Source organism: Leptodactylus fuscus, chromosome 1 (genome assembly GCF_031893055.1).
Source record: "Leptodactylus fuscus isolate aLepFus1 chromosome 1, aLepFus1.hap2, whole genome shotgun sequence".
NCBI lineage: Eukaryota > Metazoa > Chordata > Amphibia > Anura > Leptodactylidae > Leptodactylus > Leptodactylus fuscus.
In genome coordinates, this window is record NC_134265.1 from 97,106,069 (window position 1) to 97,130,655 (window position 24,587).

Below are 24,587 nucleotides of genomic sequence, written 5' to 3' on the forward strand. Positions count from 1 at the left end.
TTCTCTCTGATCATGGGCATTTAGTTGAATTATGCCCATCTAATCCTTTCAGCCCCCACGCTTCATCCTACTTTTAGATGCACAGGTAGCACAGTCTGGTTCCTATGACAGGAGGGAGCCTTGCACACGACTCGAAGGCCTATCATAAGAATATAACTACCAAGGCTTGCCTGTGGCAGGGCTCAATAGTTATGTTGTGATTTTCCATTAGACTACAATACAGTTCTATTGTAATCTATGGTACAAGCAATCTAATGATCAGAGTTTCAGTCCCTTTAGGAGGGCTAAAAAAATATTAAATTATATAAATTAAAAAAGCTGATATGTAAACGTATTGAAAATATGCTAAAAACTAAATTTAGTATAGCTGTGAATATAAGAAACATGCCTTCTTTATTGATCCGGGAACACCATAAAAACAAAGCCCACAGGAAAATGGCATAAATGCAGTTTTTCTCTAATCCTACCTTATTTGGGTTTTTTCTAGATTCCTGGAAAGTAAATGGTACCAATAATAAAAATATATGGCTATTGGAAGACACAAAGTATTAAGCGAAAAAAAAAAAAAATAGCTGTGATAGTAAAAGGTTAATTCTATATTACATTGCGTTTTAGATTTTAAGAAAATTTAGAGACATAATAGAAGATAGACATAATACAGATAAGATATAATACAAAAACAAGTACAATAGACCTAGTGACAAACTGGTATAGTGCAACAGAGCACCCTGCCCACAAGAGAAAGAAACAGTAGTTGAAAGAAGAAGAAGCTGTTCAGCTGCATACATCCCAACTTTCAAAGGATTTAATGCTCTCTGCCATAGTATTACATTATATAGTTAATGCTCAGCATTGTAATAGTACAGCAATGTAATGTCGCAGGCACAAAAGCTGTGCCTGCATCACCACTTTTGGTACTTGGCTGTGGACTGGGACCAACACCTGAGGACTGGGACCAACTGACAATTCTGGGTAGAAACCTGGCAAACCCCATTATAGTCTATTCGATAGTTTTAGTGGGTAAATGCTTTTTAAGTGGATAGAGTTTACATTTTTCATGTTTTCAAACCAACCCGAAGAACCCCAAATGCTAGTGTGAACTTAGCGTAAAAAATTCAACTTGTCCTGCAAATAAAGAGCCCTGACAAATCTCCATCAACAATACAATAAAAAAAGTTATAGCTGTCAGAATACAGTTGCTCCAGGAAAAATTTGTGAAAGGCAGTAAAACGTAATAAAAATCAATATAAATTTGGTATTGCCATAAACCTAATGACCTGCCAGACAAAGCTGCTGTGTCATTTTTAATGCAGTGAATACCGTAAAAGTAAAATGCAAAAAATTATGATAGAATTGTGGGTTATTTCACATGGACCACCAAAACACATAAATAAAAGTGAATCAAAACATTACATGTGCCCCAAAATGGCAGCAAATAGTGGCAACTTGTAACGCAAGAAATAAGCCCTCATATAACTATATCGACAGAAAAATAAAAAAGTTTGGAATTTTGGAAGTTGGAGGGTAGATGAGAAAAGTTGGCGAGCAGTAACATACAAACTACCCTGCATCCTTATAGGGTTAAAAAAAGGGATCATCCATTTTTCTTTATCCCCCCACAGTACAGGGTGTCTGGAAAGTAAGTACACAAAATGAAAGGGTGGACTTTAGCTGGTATATGAAGCTTTTTTTACTAATGAACATGTGACCGGAAATGCACCGTTGTGGCGCTGCAGGTAGACCGAGATGTCGGTTTCCTACCCTTCGCTGCGCTGTGTGAAAGGAGAAATCAAGAAGAGAAAGCGCTTTAATGGGAAATCAGTTTAATCATGGTTACTATGCAGGTAGACCAATACAGTGATTTTGTTGGCCTAAGCCATGAATCGATTCACATGGGTGGAACAAGCAGACATGCATCTGGCCTACTGTGCCGCAGATGGAAACGCTAACGCAGCAAGGAGGATTTGTGCAGAGAGGTTCTCTAACCGTCGTCTGCTGAATCAATGTACATTTGTCACCACTGACCGCCAGCTTCGCGAGCGCGGAACGTTTCAAGCACCTGATCGCATGAGCTGTCCTCGCTCTGTGCAGACCATGGAGTTGGAGGAGGATGTCCTCCAGAGGTTTGAAGAGAACACAAGCACGAGTACACGTGCTGTCGGCAATTTCCCATTTAATCGTTTTCTATTCTTCACTTTTCCTTTCACATGGCGCAGCGAGAGATAGGAAACCGACATCTCGGTCTACCTGCAGCACCACAATGTTGCATTTACGGTCACATGTTCATTAATAAAAACAATTCATATACCAGCTAAAGTACACCCTTTCATTTTGTGTTCTTACTTTCCAGACACCCTGTGTAATGCCCCTACAGTCACACTGATATGGTATACCCTCACATTATAATGTCCCGCTCTAGTAGTCCTCACAGCATAAAGTATGGTGGTGGCATCAGGATTATTCAAGGTTGCAGCCCGTTTTAAGAGGTGAATATTCAGGGTACTCTTGAAATTTGTGATTGTTTGGGGACATTTATATATTGTGGTAGTATAGGGGTGCGTAGGAGAATAGGAGCAGTGTGAAGAAGGAGGCCTTGAAAGAATCATGGATTATGGGGAGATAGCAAGAGACTAGGTTAGAGATTTAAGAAGGGGAGAGCTTGTGGAGGGCATTGTATATCAGCCGCAGCATTTCACACTCTATTTGCTGGGCCATGAGTAGCCAGTTAAGGGACTGGCAAAGGGGAGAGACTGATAAACATGAGGAGAGAGGTGGATTAAGTCCTCAGCAGGGTAGAGATGAGACTAGAGGGAGCAAGAACATTTGCAACCCCAAATTGGACACCACTTACCCCTTAATTATCCCAAAAATGCCAAACTCTTACTACAAAGTTGTAATTTTAGAAAGTATAGAAAATACGGTTGCTCACAGGCACAGAAACCCATTCAGTGTCTCTTCCCAATGAAAAAACTAATGGCATGAGTGGCAGCTTCGATACAGAGCTCCAAGCTCCAACCTTTATCTTTCCTTTTTCACTCTTCTTGTCTATATCTTCAAGAATCCTCTACTCCGGTAACCTAGCACTATGAATTAGCTATCTTGATGGAAGAACCTGCGGATTATTTTCTTTGTGTCTATTTTTTTTGTTTGGAAGATGCCTGCAGTCAGCTGGAATTTCCTGTGTACATGTGCCTTGCTACCATCCACCAACAAGAGGCAGACAAGGCATGGAAGAGAAACCTGCATGAAACTTGTTCTTTCAAGGAAATGTTTTTGGCGTCTATTGCTTGTGCATGGAAGATGCCTGTGGTCGGCTGACTAGAATTAGTTTTTTTATTGTGGACACATGGGACTCTGTTACAGCCTAGAAACCTATTAAACTCCCCCCCCCCCCCAATGAGTTTAAGGAAGCATGGCAAGAGAGCAGATAGTATGAAGGAATAATCAGCACTCTGTTTCCCTGGATGGCTTCAGACTTCTTTGGGTGGATAGAACATATCAAAGCGGTAAGAAGATAGGAAGAGGGCTTGCGATGAAAGGTGGTGTACTTTTTGGGACATTTTTGTGGTTAAGGAACAGTAGTGCTGATGCAAGATATCGAACTATCAGATGTGAGCATGAGATCTTACTACCTATCAAAGGAACTACCACATGCTGCTGCATTGTTGAAGTAGAGGATAACTATGTCTCTCCTATATGCTACTATAGCAAACCAGGCAGCACCATGTTTTACACACTCCATTCTAATATCTGCCGAACGAAAATTCCTGTTATTGTTAGAGGCTGGGTTGAGCGTGAATGTTCTTTCTGTCCCATTGTTTTTGACATCAGTAGGGGTTGCAGAGTTCAGAGCCTTATTGATCACAAACCAATGGCATATCTAATTGATAACCTTTTGTAAACCTTATGCTGTATAAAACTTCATTAATAGTTGGCTCCCACTTCTCTTATTGTATGAGATACCTTATCACTGTATAGTCTGTATTTATAGGTGGCATTTTCTATGTACTGGACTCACTGCCCCCACATCCTTTATCTTACCCTTGAATCATTTTCTATGGTTCATGACTAATAATTACAGGTCTTTTGGCAATGATGAGGTTACTTCAGACACAATAACCGCTTAGCATCACTTCTTTATTTCCAAGCTGGCTGCTGGAATAAATCAATGCTCTGTTAGTGGCCTTCTGCTTCAAGATGATACATTTTGCTGGTGACCTTTTCAAGTCATCTGCATAGGTATTACAAATTGTTTTTTCTATCCTCAGGAAGACAGGCTTAGAACTATGTGATGTAAAGGATGCATTGCAGACTACTGCAGCAATTATGTGAACAGTACCTTGAAGCTCCTGCAAAATCTGTAATGGGGCCTCTAAATATCTTGTGGCATTTAGAATAGTGATATATATTATATGGAAGAGAGACCATTGGAGCCCTTTCAGGGTCCAGGGCTCGGTTGCGACTGCTATCTCTGCACCCCCTATAGGTACAACCCTTGCCTGCAAGAAATTAATTACATAGGATTTTACCATAACATCTAGTATAGATGTAGTTGCTAATGTGCTTATTTAGGATAGTTTAGGTAGTCAGATATACAAAGACCATCAAGCTTCTTTTTGTAAAAGAGTGGATTTAGGCTGAGTTCACATCTGTACCATAGTCTATGTTGCGCCGCACAAACTGCCATAAATTGGTGGATGGAATAGTCCTACACGAAGGACTTTTCTCTCCACTGCTTTCAGTATGAAGAGGATAGACCCCTGACCGAACCCATTATAGTCAATGGGGCCCACTGGTGTCCGCAGGTAACCGCTTTTAGCGGTCCAATTCTCTGTCTTTAGTTCTTTAGGCAGACCCGAACGATGGAGAGCCCAGTGCAGATGTGATCCTTGCCTTAGGCAGAAAATTTTAATTTATATACACCAGACGCAAGCTGCAAGACAAAGTTTCACCAGATTTAGGGCAAGTTACCAGGATATTCATATCTTATTATCTCTCTTCCTAGTGATAACCTTCTTATAGCTTACAATGAGTTTCATACCTCCTTTTGCTACTAATTTATTTAAATTATGATTTTGCTTGAGTTACTGCTATAACCCTACTTAATCTACAGCACTTGGGATGGTCTAACATGCTTGTGTCTGTATTGCGTGATATTGCTGTCTAATATTGTTAGGTATCTCAATATGTGTAATACTAATCATACTATTGTCCATAATACTTTTCAGTGCAGCATTGTTCACAGCCATCGCTTTAAGGCTGCAATGACTACAAGTCAAACCTTGACTGGATCTGCAGCCTGTCAGAGCTCTGAGATGCTGAGCCAAACAGAGTGCTGCCTCATTGTCCAATCCTGACCTCAGGTGGGGTATTTAAACACTGTCCTGAAACTGCTTAGGTGTCTGCTATTGATCTTAGAATTTACTTCTTTATCCCCTGATTCCCTGGTTACTGATTCTGGATTGCTGTACTGGTTATCTGATTTCTTACTTATTTGGATTTATCTGTGCAATCCTAGACTTGATCCCGGCTTGGACTATGTTATTCTTCTACTATTGATTTATGGGGAAAATATGCAAATCTGTTTTCCAAGATGTAAATAGGAAAACAGTGCTTCTGCTTGCTGCCCTCTAGGGGCAGCCCTCTTAAACGTCATGCCCGACTTTTTCAACAAGCCTTAAATGCTATGATGCATTATGTTGCATGATGTTTAAGGGGGCTACCCCTAGAGGGCAGCAAGCAGAGGTACTGTTTTCCACATCTTGAAAAACAGATTTGCGTATTTTTCCCATAATCCACCAGTGGAGCTAAAAAAGGCTTTTGTAAGTCTCCATACGCCTGAAAAGGTGATCTCTCCTTAAGGAGATATATTATCCCCAGAACCTACTATTGATTTAGACACTCATGTGACTCTGTATGCTGTAAGTTTGCTGGTTTGTTCATTAGTCCGCAAGGGCACCTGTTTCCTAACACTAAATTCACTGAGTCTCTGATCCTCATAGCCCATCCTGACAGGTGGTAGGCTTTGGTGAAAACCACAGGGCTGCATTGGACTTTATCCATAAGAGAGATGTTTGGTTATAGGTAGCTTGTTTTGCTTTCTGTCTTTGACATGCCAGTTTGTTGCAGTGTATTTGGAAATGGCTTAAGTACCAATTCCATAACAGATATAGTCTGGTCTTTGATTTTTGCCTTCTGAGATGAGGCTAGTACAGGTCTTTATGTTCTGTTTTGCTGTATTAAAAAGATCAGTTGGCTACACTATTCTATACTGTAACACAAGTAAACAACATATACCATGCAGTATACAGATGTAGCAAAGTTTATCTTTATAAGTAACGTGTTAATTAAACTGTGGCTCTTGTGTTCTGTGGCAAAACCTCATGTAGCAGTAGTGTAATATTCTTATTGTGAAAACCTATGTGTGATGCATACCAGACTGTATACCTGTACAGTGGCATACAGTGGAGGTGTATGGTACGTTGTGAAATACTGTTGATGTGTACCACCAATTATTCTTTTGCTTTTTAGAATAACTTCTTCAGCCCTTCTTGAACTGTAGATATTGTGAGTGAAGGGTGTGGCCTGGGAAGACAGGTATGTCCCAGCCAGACAGCTAAAGGGTGTTTGGTAAAGACCCACACCAGGGAGGTCAGTTGACTAATGAAGGCCTGATATAGTCTGTGTGTTAGGACTGGGAAGTGTGGCACCACACTGACAGAGCTGACCTGTCCAAACTGAATCTACAAAGCAAGTACTGTGCCACCCGTTATTGTTGCAAAGGTGGGAGTCTGGTAGCCAGGCTTCTGTATAGTTAGGGAACAGTTTTCCTATGTTTAGTGAGTTCTCAGCCGAGAAGGCTTTTGTTTTGTTTATTTCGTGCCTTTGAAAAGACAGTGTATGCGTTACATGTGTATAAAGCCTGAACTTGTGTGCAATCCAGTGTCTGTGTCCCTGTTTCCTGCACTGCTACAAGCATCTACTAGGTGCCCCACAATATGTATACCAACATCTATACATATCTATATAGTGGGATTCTTACTTTTATCCTTCTGCTTTTTAGTTGTTAAATTGTTTACAGTTCAAATATAAAATGTGATAATTTTTGTATTTTATGTATGCTTTACAAATTGGATTGCCATAATAACGTTGTTTACATTGGTTTTGTATCAAGACTTGCCATAGTTCTTATAAGTTGCCTAATTTTGAGTATTAGACTACATGAACATGAACATATTAAGGTATGTTCACACGGCAGAAAAGATGGCAGACACCTTTTTCGCCTTGTGATCTTTCCGCGCAGCTAGCCACGACAGGATATCGATGCAGCATCAGCATCCCGCTCGTGAATAGGCATGAATGAATGGGCCTAATCAAGAGGGAGTCTCGCGCCGTGGACACTGTGGCTGTATCAGAGGCGGAATCCACGGGAGGAAGGGGCATCTTGCTTCTTTTTCCTGCTAGTATAAAATAACTGCTAGCGGGAAAAAAACTGTGAGCAGCTCCCATTCAAATCAACGGGAGCCTTTTTTACTGGTGGTTATTGAGGCAGATTCCACGTCAAAATCCTCCTGTAAAAAGGAACTCGGGCCATAAAACGGAATAGGACACTCCTGAATTTTGCCATGGGCTCAAAACTCTATCTGCTAGCTATTAGATATTAAATATGTGGTTAGCACAATGACAAAGCACATGTTCCTGTGCATGGAAGCTTATTATGGTACAGTAGATTTAAAGAGAACCTTTGACCACCTCTGCCACGACCAGCACCTTGCATCATTTATTAGGTGCTGCTCCACTGATTCTAGCACAGTTGGAATATTTTCTCTAGTCCTCACCATTCCTGAGCAATAAGTGATTCTAATTTTGGGGCCTGATCAGCTATTTAGGCTCTGTATTGTCTGGTGGGAGAAAGCATGGGGAGTGATTCTGAGCTATGAGATAGTCCACTTCTGATTAGAGCTCTGGAATAGACCATCTCTGAACATTACAGAGGCTAAGTGGATTATCAGACCCCAAAATTAACTGCACTGATTGCTCTGGAACAGTGGGGGCTGGAGGAAAAATTGCTAGAATCAGTGGAACAGTACCTCTTAACAATGCTAAGACCTGGAGTTGTTGGAGATGGTGAAAGGTTCTCTTTAAACAGTATCGGATAGATTTGATCAAATATTTGTTGGTTTTTACGCTATAGTTAGAGATGAGCGAGTACTGTTCAGATCAGCCGATCCGAACAGCACGCTCCATAGAAATGAATGGATGCACCTGGTACTTCCGCTTTGACGGCGGCTGGCCGCTTAATCCCCTGTGTGCCGGCTACGCTCATTCATTTCTATGCGAGCGTGCTGTTCGGATCGGCTGATCCGAACAGTACTCGCTCATCTCTAGCTATAGTTAAATCATTTATACTTGTGGTACTGAAAATAGATTTACCAAATCGCCTTTGCAATAAAATGTAACCTAATAATACTACAGCATCATTAACCAAGATTGTTAATAAATCTCACGCTCTGTAAAGTACTTCTTTACGCTGTTAATTAGCAGTGCATCTCTCATTTCTTGCGGTTGTCAAATATTATACTTAAAATGGGTAGAAACTGGGATATTTAAATACTAATGAATATGCAATTCGCAATGGTATTACAACCAAATCAAGTCAATTATGTAATCTATCCTTCTAATCAATACAATAAAAAGAAGTCATTTCACCCTGCCAACCATGGGATCCCCCAGGGAGGCACCATAGGGAGAACAAGATGCTGTCACTTTGAAATAGTTCACAACACACTTAATTTCTATCTAGGTCCATTAGAGTTTATCTAGCGTTTTTCAGCCATAAATAGAAATACAATGTCTGTGCTACTCCATCCAGTTCTATTCATAATTAATTAGACTGCAATGGAGAGAGAAGGGAAAAAACATAATTATAAGCTTCAAGTGAGAACATTCATTATAATGCTAATGTACACCGTGGAACAGTTATACCATTGCTCCAATTACTCTGCAGTCTTATGCGCCACTGTTACATCAGACCTAGTTTGGTGGGGACTTAAAAGGGCGCTAACAATAAAATGTACTTCTTAAATAAGTAAAATGAAATACAATGTAAGAAACACATCATGAATAGTGAGTGTGCTTCATATCTGTTGTCCACTCATTTGGATTAGGATTTATTGAACTACCTTTATGTAGCGGGTGTATTTAAAACATAGCCAAGAACCAAAAGAAGACATCTACACATTTGGAATGTGACGTGATCAGTTCACAATTGTGATGATTTTTTTTTAAAGAGTGAATATTGTATCCCTGAAACTTATAATAGTGTTCCAGGAAATGGTTTTGGCACATATAATGCTAACTCAGGAATATTCTAACAGTGTCATTTGTTTCAACTATGGCTGGCATTAACTATGTGAGATCTATGCACAACAAAGGAAGTGCCTAAGGGTTGGGTGCAGATAGTGAATGCCAAGCGGCAATCGCAACCCCCACAATAACAGTGTGAGGTGATGCTTTTGGGTGCCCACTCCGCTCTGCTAACTGCATAAATATCTTGAACCTTGTGGTGGCTAATACACCATGTGCGACAGCTGCTCTGGTATAAAGCCTGTGTGTATCTCCTACTCTCCTCATGTGTCCTGTGGTACTACAGAGTAGTAGATGGTGGACCAATAGAAGGTACTCACAGGCTGGGAGGTGAGAGGGCACTATTAAGCCACTATTACTATAATAGCATTATAGGGTAATAGTGCCCCAAAGGTAATAATCCCCTCCTACATAGGTCCCACTGAAAAATCCACCATTTGACTTTTAAGAATTGCTCATATTGCCATAATGTGTCTGGATTTTCTGTACTGTATTGCAGTTGCAAATCCCATTCAGAACTTGAGATTTATAAACCTGTTTTAAAAGTTTATTCCATATATTTCCAAATACTTGTGAAATTTTACAGCTATAGTGAATTTATAACTATGTACGGCTAGGTTCCCATATGTGTTGGAGTCGTTAGAGAGACTCCATCGCAGATTCCATCTAAAATTGACGTGCAGGACTTTTCTCTCCGCCGTTTTCAGTATAAAACCAGCAGAAAACTGATGGACACTCAGCAAACCCCATTCCCATTACAGTCTATATAACTGCTTTTATTAGCAGACGGGCTCTCAACCATGGAAAGATGAACCTAGTGTGAACCTAGCGTAACAAGGTCAGGCTATTTTTTATTTTTATCTAGAGTGTTCTATTTACAGAACTTATTTTATTTGACCAATGCAGATTAAGTAGATTAAGATAACCATATGTTGGATTTGTAAAACTTATTTGTATAAGTATAAATATATACCTATTTATGGACATAATGCCATATTAATATGTATGAAATATATGACTTTTATACCATATACTTTGATATACTTTGATACCATATACTGTGGGAGGAAAAAAAGGTATTGTATACTGTGTGGAGGCCAAAAAAAGAAGGTTATATACTGTGGGAGTTCCTTATACTCTGGGAAAAAAAAAAAAATGGATGCCATATACTGTGGAGGGGCAAAAGAGGGATGCCACATACTGTGTGTGTGTGTGTGGGGGGGGGGGGTGTCAAAAAATTAGGTAATATACTGGTGGGGTTAAAAAATGGTTGCTATATGTTGTGCGGGGTATCAAAAAAGGAGTGCCATATTGTCACGGTTGTGTCAATGCCCGACAACCGTGGTACTGAGTGAGCACTACTAGGGAAACAGGGTAGGTAAGCTGTCCCTAGCACTACGATGGCTGACTAGGCCCTGCCTGAGGGTGTCGGTCAGCTGTTCCCGAGCTAAGCTCGGCCCCAAAACTACTTGCTCTCTAAACACGAAGACCTAACAGACAGGTAGGATGACAGATGAAAGGGGCTAGGGACTGGGAAACTACAGGCGGTCACCCCTAGCGATAGCATAAGTGCTGCTGCAAACAGCACTAACTAGGATGGGATGTGCTGGAGAACTAACAGGTGCAGCACAACCACTAAACACACAACAGGGATTGAGGAAAGGAAGAGTGGAGTAGTGAGGAAAGGTATAACAGGACAGGGGCAAAGCAAACCTGAAACCTAAAACATAAACTCACTAATACCAAACAGTGACAGGCAGCAAGAAATGCAGGACAGGGGTTCAGTAGGAATGTTTGAGGGTAAAACAGACTCTCACACAGAACAAAACTGACACCACTACCAATTCAGCTCCTGAAACCGTACAACTCCCACTGAACTCTCCTAGACTGGGCCAAGAATCCTAGCTGGTAACCATAAAAACCAGTGAGGACTGAAGCCAGCAGTCAGCTTTTTACAGACCCCGGATAGACCTGATAAGTTGACAACAATTACTCAAACCTGAAGCTTGCATCCACCAAGACCCAAAGCAAGCTCAAGTAAACACTGTGGCAGATAACAGCTCAGTGGCAAAGAGAATCGACCAGAGAATCACAGGACAACGGCTCAAATCCCCACGTGAACACCACCAAAAACATACAACTATTTTATAAATAACTCAGATCCTGACACATATACCATATGGGGCAAAAAAAGGGGGGCCATATGCTATGAGGGCCTAAAAAAGGTTGCTGCTTGTTCCTTGCACGACTTTTGCTCTTGCTTGATGCAGTCCAATCATGTGGTGTAGCAAAGAGCTCTATTCACATTGATCTCACACTGTAAGTCCAATGCGTGGTCTATGCAGGGGTGAACCTGCCCCTTTCGCCCCGAGGCGAAGTACAGAAAGCCCCCCCCCTTGCCGGGAGGGGGCGGAGCGGGGGGCGTGGCTTAGCGGATGGGTGTGGCGACTCGAAGGGGGCAGGGCTTAGCGCCGTTCGCCGGCAGAGAGCAGGCCCGGAGACTGCCTGCGCTCTGCCTGAGCATGAGGGGAGGCTGCTGAAGCAGCGCTGCTCCAGTGGCCTCCCCAAACCACCGCTCCGTGCTAAACCAGTCCAGCTGTCCTGGACTGGCTTAGGTTAGCAAAAATGCCGCCCTCCCTGAGGCCCTGGCATAGCGCCGCCTGAAGCGCTCGCTTCAGGTCGCCTCATGGGAGGTGCGGCGCTGGGTCTATGGTTCTTGTTTCTCACTTGGTGGCCTTGGGTCACCATAAGGTAGGGATAACATTAGCCTATAATTCTTAATAGATGTTGATTGAATGCTTTGATCTAATTTTCTCTGTCTCATAGGATGTTCTATTGGAACTATGGTATGATATTACTACTATTTTTTTGGATATAGCTCCCTTCTGCCATGTGTGCTTAAATTTCAGTTTCATCAAAGAGTTTTTTGTATTCAAATGTAAGTTTACATGTTTGGAATATTTTGAATAAAACTTTTAGGCAGTGTCGTAACTAGGAATGGCGAGGCCCCATGGCGAACTTTTCACATGCCCCCCCCACCACCGACACCAACGCCGAAGACCTCGACCGACCCCCTCCTACACATTCCTGCGCGTTCTATTATGCCCCGTAGTAGCCTCTTCACACAGTATTATCCACCATAGTGGCCCCTGCACATAGTATTATCCCCCATAGTGGCCTCTGCACACAGTATTATCCCCAATAGTGGCCCCTGCACACAGTATTATCCCCCATAGTGGCCCCTGCACACAGTATTATGTCCCTTAGTGGCCCCTGCACACAGTATTATCCCCAATAGTGGACCCTGCACACAGTATTATGTCCCACTGTAGACCCCCATAAACAATTATTACTGGGACGCAGGCGGGGTTCATGTGACGTCAGAGACGTCATACAACTAGGAAGGAGGCCTGGCAGGATCGTGGAGAGGTAAGTAACAGTGTTTTTTATGTTTCTTACCTCTCCCGGTCCGCCAATCACTATACTCGGGGTCCGAAAAGACCCCCGAGTATAACGATAGCAGCGGTAGCGGCCGTCATCGGGCCCCTAATGTCCCGGGCCCTGTGGCAGCTGCCTCTGCTGCTATGGCAGTAGTTACGCCACTGCTTTTAGGACATTGTGCAAAAACTGGCCTCCGGGGGAACCAGCAGCAGATTTCTAAGGTTCAGCCTCATACAATGGAGCTAATTGGTGTGAGATCACATGTTGTAGTTTCAGGGCTCATTCACACTACGTAAACGGCAGCTTATTCTGAACGTAAAACACGTTCAGAATCAGCGGCATATAAAGCAGTTCCCATTCATTTCTATGGGAGCCGGCATATGAGCGCTCCCCATAGAAATGAATGGGCTGCTTTTTTCACTACGAGCAGTCCCATTGAAGTGAATGGGAAGTGACCGCGTGTACAGCTCGGCATGAGCAGAGCTCTTTCCATTCACTTCAATGGGACTGCTAGTAGTGAAAAAAGCAGCCCATTCATTTCTATGGGGAGCGCTCGTATGCCGGCTCCCATAGAAATGAATGGGAACTGCTTTATACGCCGCTGATTCTGAACGTGTTTTACGTTCAGAATAAGCTGCCGTTTACGTAGTGTGAATGAGCCAGTGACTCTGCTTTGGAAATATTGGGAAGATTGAGTAGAATGCTGCTCCTTTTTCAGGCTAGGTTCACACCTGCGCCAGGTCTCTGCCTGGAGATTCCGTTCCCCATTCCTGCAAGCAGTGCTTTTCTCTCACTATTTTCTGCCCATTTTGAGCAGAAACCAAGTGGACCCCATTATAGTCTGAGGGGTCTGCAGGTTTCCAAAGGTAACTGCTTTTTTAAGCGGATTAGGTTTCCGTTCGGGGGGAGGGGTCTCCAAGCAGATCACCCAAATGAAAACCCGAAAGCCGGTGCGAATTTAGTGTCAGTGTGCTGAAAGGATGCGTCAGTCACTTACTCCAATTGAAAATATATTGATACCTGTTTTTCCCAATATTCTAAAAATGTAATAATCATTAACCAATAAGCTCTATGTAACAACCCAAAAGTGTTAATAAAACTGCAAACTATTTGACAAAAATAAGCTCTTACATGGCTATGTCAATATAAATATAAAAAAAAGTAATGTCTCACTGGAATATTTCATTTGGATCCATAAAACTTGTTTTTATTGTGCATAAGTAATCAAACATAACAGAACAGAACAATATATTTGGTACTGTTGTATTAATTCCAATGTATACAATAAAGTTAACATATTACTGATACAGCATTGTAAAGTGTTAAGAAATCACAACCAAAAAAATAATGCTGGAATTCCATTTCAAGTTAACTAGAGATCTCACCATGAAGGAATTCCTTTCTATCAGCAGACTCTCTAGAAATCAGCATGACATAGAATATTTCCAGTAATGCTGCATCACTGAGCGTCTGACATTAGGTTAGGATTCCCTCACAGTAAGCTTTTAGGCAGTGCCTTACCAATCTGGTTTGGGGATTGTACAGTGAACAGTATGGTAAATGTACATGTGCAATGTAATGTCTTTGGGAAATATAAAAATGTGGACACTTTAACTTGCATACATTTTTTTTGTCATATCATAACTTTTAGCATATTTTTATTCTGACACCTAGATTGCTGATGTACTGTGGATTTAAGTTTACCATAAAATCTTCTAGGCAGCAGATTATTGATTATTTTCCGTACATCAGATATAATTATTTACTATGGCATAATCTTTTTATTTTTAGACAGGATTGACAATGGCAAAAGACTGGCACCTCAGCTCATGTGCAACATCCAAAAAGCTGCATGCCAACAACATTCCAAATAAAGATGAGCGAACCTCACAAGATTTGTTTCAATGAATATTCATGACGTTTGCCCTGCTTGATTTCAGACTGAGCTTGTTCAGCATGAACCAGATGAGCTATTGTTATACTCCAAGGTCTCTTCAGACCCCAGAGGTCCAGGGGAGGTGCAGCAACATAATAAACAATTATACTTACCTTGCCTTACCTTTCCTGTGCTCCTTCATGACTTCCGTTGGTCAGTGGACATCCTCTTCTGGCCTCTACTAGCCTCCTGGTTGATGTGACATGCCTTGGTGGACAACAGAGGCCTGTAATTGGGCATACTTGGGCGTGCCAATGTCATGCTTATATGCAAGCACCATGACGTTTGCTTGCTTTATGTAACCGCTAAGGCCATATAAGGATCCTATATAGTCCTGTAGCACTTGATGTCAGGCATGAAGCCAGAAGAGGATGCTGATGGATCACCTAACACTGAAAAAGGGAGCCCAGGAGAGGTGAGTCAATGTCAGTATAAATGTTTATTATGAAGAGATCCCAGAGTATAGTAGTGATTTGTGGATGACAAACCCCAAATGTTTTGTGTCGGTGCTAGTTTCCAGTTTGATTCAAACCGGTACAGTCATCGCTAATTCTGACATGCTCGGATTTCACGAGATGGGCACAAGTTGGCTGCAACTTTTTCCCTCATAAGGAAATATGGGAATTCATGTGTAAACCATGCAATGTCACAATTGACTAAGAATTAAAGGTGACCAAATACCACCCTGCAGCCTAACACTGAACCTATACTAAATAATATCTAAATAGCTAAAGTTTATTTTAACACATACTTTAGAATATTTTTCTTCTCTAGAGAGGGATATGTGGGAGTAATATCACAGTTACAGAGAAAGCTGTGGCAGATAAAAAATGCTAGACAGGAATCCATCCTACAAAGAATTTCAAATATGCAGGTTATACTTGGCAGGATAACATTAACCCTTCTTATGGGATTTCATTGCTTTCTTTAGTAGCATTATATATATCTTCTATATTATTAACCTTTACCGTGTTTGATGTGAGTCATTCCTAAGCCTGTAAATAGGGAAAAAGTGTCATAAAAAAAAAGAGAGAAAGAAATCCGTATTAAATATGGAACTTGTATGAGGTTTCTGTATAATTTGTTTATTGCAAAGGTCATTGTGTTCTGTGTACAAAGCATATACATGTTTTTTTTTTTTTTAACCAGATCCTGTTCTTCAAGGAGACTGATCATATTTCTGTGGGCAGCCACTTCCCCATGTACTTGTATTGCTCTGGCACTAAATGCAACTAAGAAGTATTTGACATAGACAGAACTTCCATTCAGAAGTTGAAAACCTGGTACACATTGCCAATTCAGCTTAATTTTGCTTAGAAAATCTTCCTCAATATTGTGAAGCTTTGTCACCCACTCCCAAAATAAAGGTATGCCACTTATTGTTTGACTTGCATATAAGATTTCGGCTAAGGCCCCACAGGACATCCCGCAGCACTTTATTGCGGCAACAATGCACTGAGGTTCTTCCTGCACCACTTTAGACAGAAAGTTTGCAGAGTTTTACTCTGCGGATTTTCTGTTTCAGTTATACCTGCGGGAAACCCGCTGTAGGTACAAATGACATACTGCTATTAAAAACAGTGCTGGTTTTGGAAATTGCGAGGTTCTGCACTGTGGTTTTTACCACAAAGTGGGCATGGGATTCGTTAGAATCCAATTCCCTTTGGCATTACTGTAAAATTCCACAATTTTTGTCATGGCGTTTACGCCACGGGCAAATTGCGGTGTTTACATTCCATATAAAAAAAGCAAGCAAAGGTCCATAGCAGCAGCTAAACACAGGATTGTATTATTACTACTAGATATTTAGAACATTTATTAGGCAATTAAGTTGTCCATTTTTATTAGCCCCTTGTTGTAACTGGTGTGTAACTTGTATTAAAGTTTCTAATCAAGTTTCTAATATAGTGGGGAAAATGTATTTAGACTGGTGTTACATACTGGCATAGTGGTGATCCCTGCCCACATTTGCAATGGGCTTGAGACAGAAGAACGTGCCTTGCGCCCAAGGTGCACTTTAGTTTTTCTTTATGAAAGTTCTCTGGCTTAGAAAGATTTATGAATTTGCCCCAATGTGTTCCCGGTTAACACAGAGCACAGGCTATTCTTCTACCTTTAGATGTCTTCTCTGCGCCGCCGTTTGGTAGAAATCCCAATTTTCGTCTATATGCAAATTACTTCTCTTGCAGCACTGGGGGCGGTCCCCAGCACTCAAACAGCACTGGGAGGGGGGGTCGCCAATGCTGCAAGAGAAATCTACAGCGCCACCTCCATCTTCTTCAGGAATGACCTCTCTGCACGTCTTCTTCTAGAGCTGAGTTCAAACTTCTACACATGCAGGTCTGCCGTTGGGACTTGGGCAGGGCCAACTGCGCATGCACGCGGCCCCTAACTCTTCTCAACCTGACTGTCTCACTACGGCCCCTAACAAAGTGGCTGCTCTACTGAACAATGCCATATTTATTGGAGGTGACCTTAATATGTCCTTCTCAGACTCTATAGATCATTAGTCCCTAACAGGCTACTCCTTTCATCTTGACCAGTGTCCACTGTCTGTCCCTTTTCGTTGCGTAATTAGACAGTATTCCATGTAATATTTTTTGGAATTTAACCATTTCACAGATCAGTCATATACTTTTTATCACCCCCCACACACACACATACATAAATCCCACACCAGAATTGACTATTTTTTTGGGAATGCCCTGGCCCTGCACCTTTTTTCAGGGGCCTCTATTGGTTACACTACCTGCTGGTCCAATTAAGCTCCAGTCATGATTGAGCTTCCTTTAGTGAGGAATTTAGGTCCCATCTTTAAAAACTTTTTGAGTTGTACAAAGGCTTGGTGTCTTCTCTGGCAATGCTTTGGGAGACCCTTAAAGCAGCGTTGCATGGTCACTGTATTGCTCTGATCTTCACGCCCAACTGTGTAGCACTGAACAATGTATGACATCTTATCCATCGAGACATCTTCTCAAAACCGTGATTGACCTTCAGGCTCAAATTAGGAATATATTTCTTTAAAAGGTGAATAAGCTGTTGTTGTATACTAAACAGCGCTACTCTGAAAGAGCCAATAAGCCAAACACCGAGTGGCATAAATACCAGGGAAGCAGCGGTAGCGGCTGCCACAGGGCCTGGCACATTTGAGGGCCCAGCAGGTAACAGGCCCTATTTATTTATCGCTCCTCGCTCCTGCTCACGGTTGCCTGGGAAGCAGAGGCGGCTGTGATCAGGAGCGGGGATTAGCGATAATAAGATTTAGTCAATAAGAGAATGATGCCACTGGAAAATACATCTTATATTGCATAAAACAAGTCCCCAAACATCTACTTCAATGGAATTTTTTTTTAAAAAAGCATTGGTTTTTAAAATGCATCAATGAAAAAAGTAAAAAAAAAAAAAAAAATTCATCATTAAGAGCAAACCTGGACATGTCCTTAAGAGGTATACAAATTTTTCAGAAAGAATAATTTTTTTTCCAGTCCCAGGTTATAGGTCAGTCTATATGTTTGCAAGTTTGCTAACCCAGAGACAAGGAAGCAGATGTGGAAACAGTTATGTTATCTTGCTAGCATAACTGATAACCTATTACCTAGCTGCTGTGCTTCATTTTAGTCACCACTGATGAGTCATAAGACTTCTCATATAGTTCAAAGAGGAAAGAGCTGCAATGTACTTAACTCAAAGAGAATATACTTACAAGGTCAAAGACAACTCATTGCTCAAATGCATATAGATTTCATTTCTAGTATGTACTTATTATTATCAGTCGATTCATAGAATTGAATAATATAATAACTGCACTTTTGTAAGTTTTTGTAGATTTTATATTTATGGTTCAAGTAAATATTACTGGCACATAATTCTAGTGCATTATATACATTTTAACCAGTGGCGTAACTACCACCATAGCAGTGGAGGCAGCTGCCACAGGGCCCGGGACATTAGGGGCCCGGTGATAGCTGCTACCGCTGCTATCATTATACTCGGGGTCTTTTCGGACCCCCGAGTATAATGATTGGCGGACCGGGAGAGGTAAGAAACATAAAAAACATGTTACTTACCTCTCCACGATCCTGCTTAACGTCCTTTCTGATGTCTCTGATGTCACATGAACCTGGCCTGCGTCCCGGGTCAGACGTCAGACGTCATTAAACAAGGATGGCAGAGGAGAAGGCAGCGGAGAAGACAGCGTAGGAGCCGGAGACAGGTAAGTAATAGAGATGAGCGAACAGTGTTCTATCGAACACATGTTCGATCGGATATCAGGGTGTTCGCCATGTTCGAATCGAATCGAACACCACGTGGTAAAGTGCGCCAAAATTCGATTCCCCTCCCACCTTCCCTGGCGCCTTTTTTGCACCAATAACAGTGCAGGGGAGGTGGGACAGGAACTACGACACCGGGGGCATTGAAAAAAATTGGAAAAAGTCATTGGCTGCCGAAAACAGGTGACCTCCATTTTAGACGAATAGTGGATTTCAAATCCGGGTCATATGAGAATGTGAACTTTGTGACTATGAGACAGGGATAGCTGTACAGGCAGGGATAGCTAGGGATAACCTTTATTTAGGGGGGAATGTTATTAAAAATAACTTTTTGGGGCTCTATCGGGTGTGTAATTGTGATTTTTGTGAGATAAACTTTTTCCCATAGGGATGCATTGGCCAGCGCTGATTGGCCGAATTCCGTACTCTGGCCAATCAGTGCTGGCCAATGCATTCTATTAGCTTGATGAAGCAGAGTGTGCACAAGGGTTCAAGCGCACCCTCGGCTCTGATGTAGCAGAGCCGAGGCTGCACAAGGGTTCAAGAGCACCCTCGGCTCTGATGTAGGAGAGCCGAGGGTGCACTTGAACCCTTGTGCACCCTCAGCTCTGCTACATCAGAGCCGAGGGTGCGCTTGAACCCTTGTGCACACTCTGCTTCATCAAGCTAATAGAATGCATTGGCCAGCGCTGATTGGCCAATGTATTCTATTAGCCTGATGAAGTAGAGCTGAATGTGTGTGCTAAGCACACACATTCAGCTCTACTTCATCGGGCTAATAGAATGCATTGGCCAGCGCTGATTGGCCAGAGTACGGAACTCGACCAATCAGCGCTGGCTCTGCTGGAGGAGGCGGAGTCTAAGATCGCTCCACACCAGTCTCCATTCAGGTCCGACCTTAGACTCCGCCTCCTCCGGCAGAGCCAGCGCTGATTGGCCGAAGGCTGGCCAATGCATTCCTATGCGAATGCAGAGACTTAGCAGTGCTGAGTCAGTTTTGCTCAACTACACATCTGATGCACACTCGGCACTGCTACATCAGATGTAGCAATCTGATGTAGCAGAGCCGAGGGTGCACTAGAACCCCTGTGCAAACTCAGTTCACGCTAATAGAATGCATTGGCCAGCGCTGATTGGCCAATGCATTCTATTAGCCCGATGAAGTAGAGCTGAATGTGTGTGCTAAGCACACACATTCAGCACTGCTTCATCACGCCAATACAATGCATTAGCCAGTGCTGATTGGCCAGAGTACGGAATTCGGCCAATCAGCGCTGGCCAATGCATTCTATTAGCCCGATGAAGTAGAGCTGAATGTGTGTGCTAAGCACACACATTCAGCACTGCTTCATCACGCCAATACAATGCATTAGCCAGTGCTGATTGGCCAGAGTACGGAATTCGGCCAATCAGCGCTGGCTCTGCTGGAGGAGGCGGAGTCTAAGATCGCTCCACACCAGTCTCCATTCAGGTCCGACCTTAGACTCCGCCTCCTCCAGCAGAGCCAGCGCTGATTGGCCGAATTCCGTACTCTGGCCAATCAGCACTGGCTAATGCATTGTATTGGCGTGATGAAGCAGTGCTGAATGTGTGTGCTTAGCACACACATTCAGCTCTACTTCATCGGGCTAATAGAATGCATTGGCCAGCGCTGATTGGCCGAATTCCGTACTCTGGCCAATCAGCACTGGCTAATGCATTGTATTGGCGTGATGAAGCAGTGCTGAATGAGTGTGCTTAGCACACACATTCAGCTCTACTTCATCGGGCTAATAGAATGCATTGGCCAATCAGCGCTGGCCAATGCATTCTATTAGCGTGAACTGAGTTTGCACAGGGGTTCTAGTGCACCCTCGGCTCTGCTACATCAGATTGCTACATCTGATGTAGCAGTGCCGAGTGTGCATCAGATGTGTAGTTGAGCAAAACTGACTCAGCACTGCTAAGTCTGCATTCGCATAGGAATGCATTGGCCAGCCTTCGGCCAATCCGCGCTGGCTCTGCCGGAGGAGGCGGAGTCTAAGGTCGGACCTGAATGGAGACTGGTGTGGAGCGATCTTAGACTCCGCCTCCTCCAGCAGAGCCAGCGCTGATTGGCCGAATTCCGTACTCTGGCCAATCAGCACTGGCTAATGCATTGTATTGGCGTGATGAAGCAGTGCTGAATGTGTGTGCTTAGCACACACATTCAGCTCTACTTCATCGGGCTAATAGAATGCATTGGCCAGCGCTGATTGGCCAGAGTACGGAATTCGGCCAATCAGCGCTGGCTCTGCTGGAGGAGGCGGAGTCTAAGATCGCTCCACACCAGTCTCCATTCAGGTCCGACCTTAGACTCCGCCTCCTCCAGCAGAGCCAGCGCTGATTGGCCGAATTCCGTACTCTGGCCAATCAGCACTGGCTAATGCATTGTATTGGCGTGATGAAGCAGTGCTGAATGTGTGTGCTTAGCACACACATTCAGCTCTACTTCATCGGGCTAATAGAATGCATTGGCCAGCGCTGATTGGCCGAATTCCGTACTCTGGCCAATCAGCACTGGCTAATGCATTGTATTGGCATGATGAAGCAGTGCTGAATGTGTGTGCTTAGCACACACATTCAGCTCTACTTCATCGGGCTAATAGAATGCATTGGCCAATCAGCGCTGGCCAATGCATTCTATTAGCGTGAACTGAGTTTGCACAGGGGTTCTAGTGCACCCTCGGCTCTGCTACATCAGATTGCTACATCTGATGTAGCAGTGCCGAGTGTGCATCAGATGTGTAGTTGAGCAAAACTGACTCAGCACTGCTAAGTCTGCATTCGCATAGGAATGCATTGGCCAGCCTTCGGCCAATCAGCGCTGGCTCTGCCGGAGGAGGCGGAGTCTAAGGTCGGACCTGAATGGAGACTGGTGTGGAGCGATCTTAGACTCCGCCTCCTCCAGCAGAGCCAGCGCTGATTGGTCGAGTTCCGTACTCTGGCCAATCAGCACTGGCCAATGCATTTCTATGGGGAAAAGTTAGCTTGCGAAAATCGCAAACTGACAGGGATTTCCATGAAATAAAGTGACTTTTATGCCCCCAGACATGCTTCCCCTGCTGTCCCAGTGTCATTCCAGGGTGTTGGTATCATTTCCTGGGGTGTCATAGTGGACTTGGTGACCCTCCAGACACGAATTTGGGTTTCCCCCTTAACGAGTTTATGTTCCCCATAGACTATAATGGGGTTCGAAACCCATTCGAACACTCAAACAGTGAGCGGCTGTTCGAATCGAATTTCGAACCTCGAACATTTTAGTGTTCGCTCATCTCTAGTAAGTAACAATAGTTTTTTATGTCTTTCTCCCCCCTGGGTCTCCGATTATTATACTCTGGGGTCTGAAAAGACCCCAGAGTATAATAATTGTTTATGGGTGTCCAGTATAGGGTATAATACTGTGTGCAGGGGCCCCTATGGGGGATAATACTGTGTGCAGGGGCCACTATGGGGGATAATACTGTGTGCAGGGGCCACTAAGGGGGATAATACTGTGTGCAGGAGCCACTATGGGGGATAATACTGTGTGCAGAGGCCCCTATGTGGGATAATACTGTGTTAAGGGGCCACTATGGGGCATAATAGAACGCGCAGAAATGCATAGGAGGGGGTCGGTCGAGGTCTTCGGCGTCGGTCGGGGGGGGGGGGGCCATGTCAAATGTTCGCCACGGGGCCCCGCCATTCCTAGTTATGCCATTGATTTTAACCCTCTAAAGATCTAACACATTTTATCTTTAAACCGGCAACATTTTATTCCTCTTTGCATTCCAGCTTTTGGTTGAGGCCGCATGTTGTGGAAACGCCACATATTCATGAGTGCTACAAGATGGTAGCTATATCATGTACTGTGCCTGTGCTACTTGCTTACATTCCATAGCTTCAAAGTCCAACTGAGTTTACTTGACATTCATAAACTCTGTAAACAAGCAATAATTTTTTTATTGTTGTTGAGATGGAGAAATCTTCCACACTTTCTGACTAGCAATTTCATGTTCTAACACACTTCTGAAACACACCAGCCACCCTATATGTATTACACATTACGACTAAAATGTGTGTTGAAATGTGAAACTTTTTTGTAACCAACTCATATTGCATACAGCTGAGTTGATTTCTTTGGATTGCCCTGCAGTTGAACAGTTAATATTTATGGCCTATCCTTAGAATACGTCATTAATAATAAATCTGCGAGGGTGCTATGTCCAAGACCCAGCAGATAAGCTGTTCGCAGACAGCAGGCTCCCAGTAATGCTTATATACTGGGAGCTGTGCTGCTCACTTCCCATATGATTTGTAGCAGCAGGTTTTTGTACTTTCTGTAACATCTCTGCCTGTTCAGGTCTCTGCGCCACCCTCTGCTCGCGTGCTGCGGTGCAGGAGGCGTGTGCAGTTTTATAATCTGCTTAAAGTTTTTAGTTGCACTGTATGAACACGGCTCTAGTTCTTAATTGGATTTGCACCACACCCGTCTTCTGCCAATGTTGCCTCTGTCCATTAAGTGTTTGATTTTGTCTTGCCTGTGATTGACAGCCTGCCTTCCTATCAGGTTCAGGGCGGGTTCTTCCTCCCCTATTTAGTCTTGGCTCACAGTCACACTGGTGCCGGTTATTGCCTCTAGCTTTCTGGTTTTTCTTGCTGTTATATTACTTGTATTCTTATCCTTGACCTCTGGCTTCCCTACTGACAATTCTTTTGGACTCTGATTGGCACCGCATCGTTCTCCTGTTACCGAACCCTGGCTAGCTGACCTCCCTTTGTTGTTGTTCGTCTTGTCTGCGTTTTGTGTTTCACGTATTCAGGGAGGGACTGTCTTCGTGGTTGTCGCCTATTACCTAGGATAGGGTCTGGCAATAGGAAGGGAAAGCGGGGGGGTTTCAGCTTAGGGCTCACTGTCCCTTGTGCCCGTCCCTCCAGGGTTCACCAGCAGCTTCTGGGGAATTATTGTCTGCTATTCCCTAACACTTTCATTGTAAAAAATAATGTATTGTAGCATTAACATTTTTATTCTACAGTTGAATAGCGTTTCAGGTTTTAATATTGTGAAAAACAATCAAGAAGTGTTGGAACAGATGTTTAGTAATGAGGTTGCTATGTATATATCTGAGTGTTGTTGGCGTCAATGATCCACCTATAATCAGCAAATTGCTGCTGTCGATGGATCGCCTGCTTCGGCTTTTCTGCAGCTGTCAAGCAGGCCTGCCGCTGAACTTGTTCCTTGCACCCTGCCTGTGATTGTTCCGGCATCTCAGCAGCTCTCTGAGACACCATATAATGAGTGTGTTGTTGGCGTCAATGATCAGCCTGCTCTGGAATTTGGGCTGCTCTAAGAGCCGCTTGACACCTAGCTTGCGCAATCTCCCTGAACTCCGTTTGAGGAGAAGTTTGACTTCTGGCTACCTTCAAAGCTCTCATGGTTTTAGAATTTTGTGACAAATTAGATTTTCTTTTTCCCAGCATGTTTAATATTGGCAAACTGACCATTTGGATTAAAGGGGGTTTCCTATGTCAGTGTCTCAGCACTGGAGCAGATCAGATAATTTGCAAATGTTTGC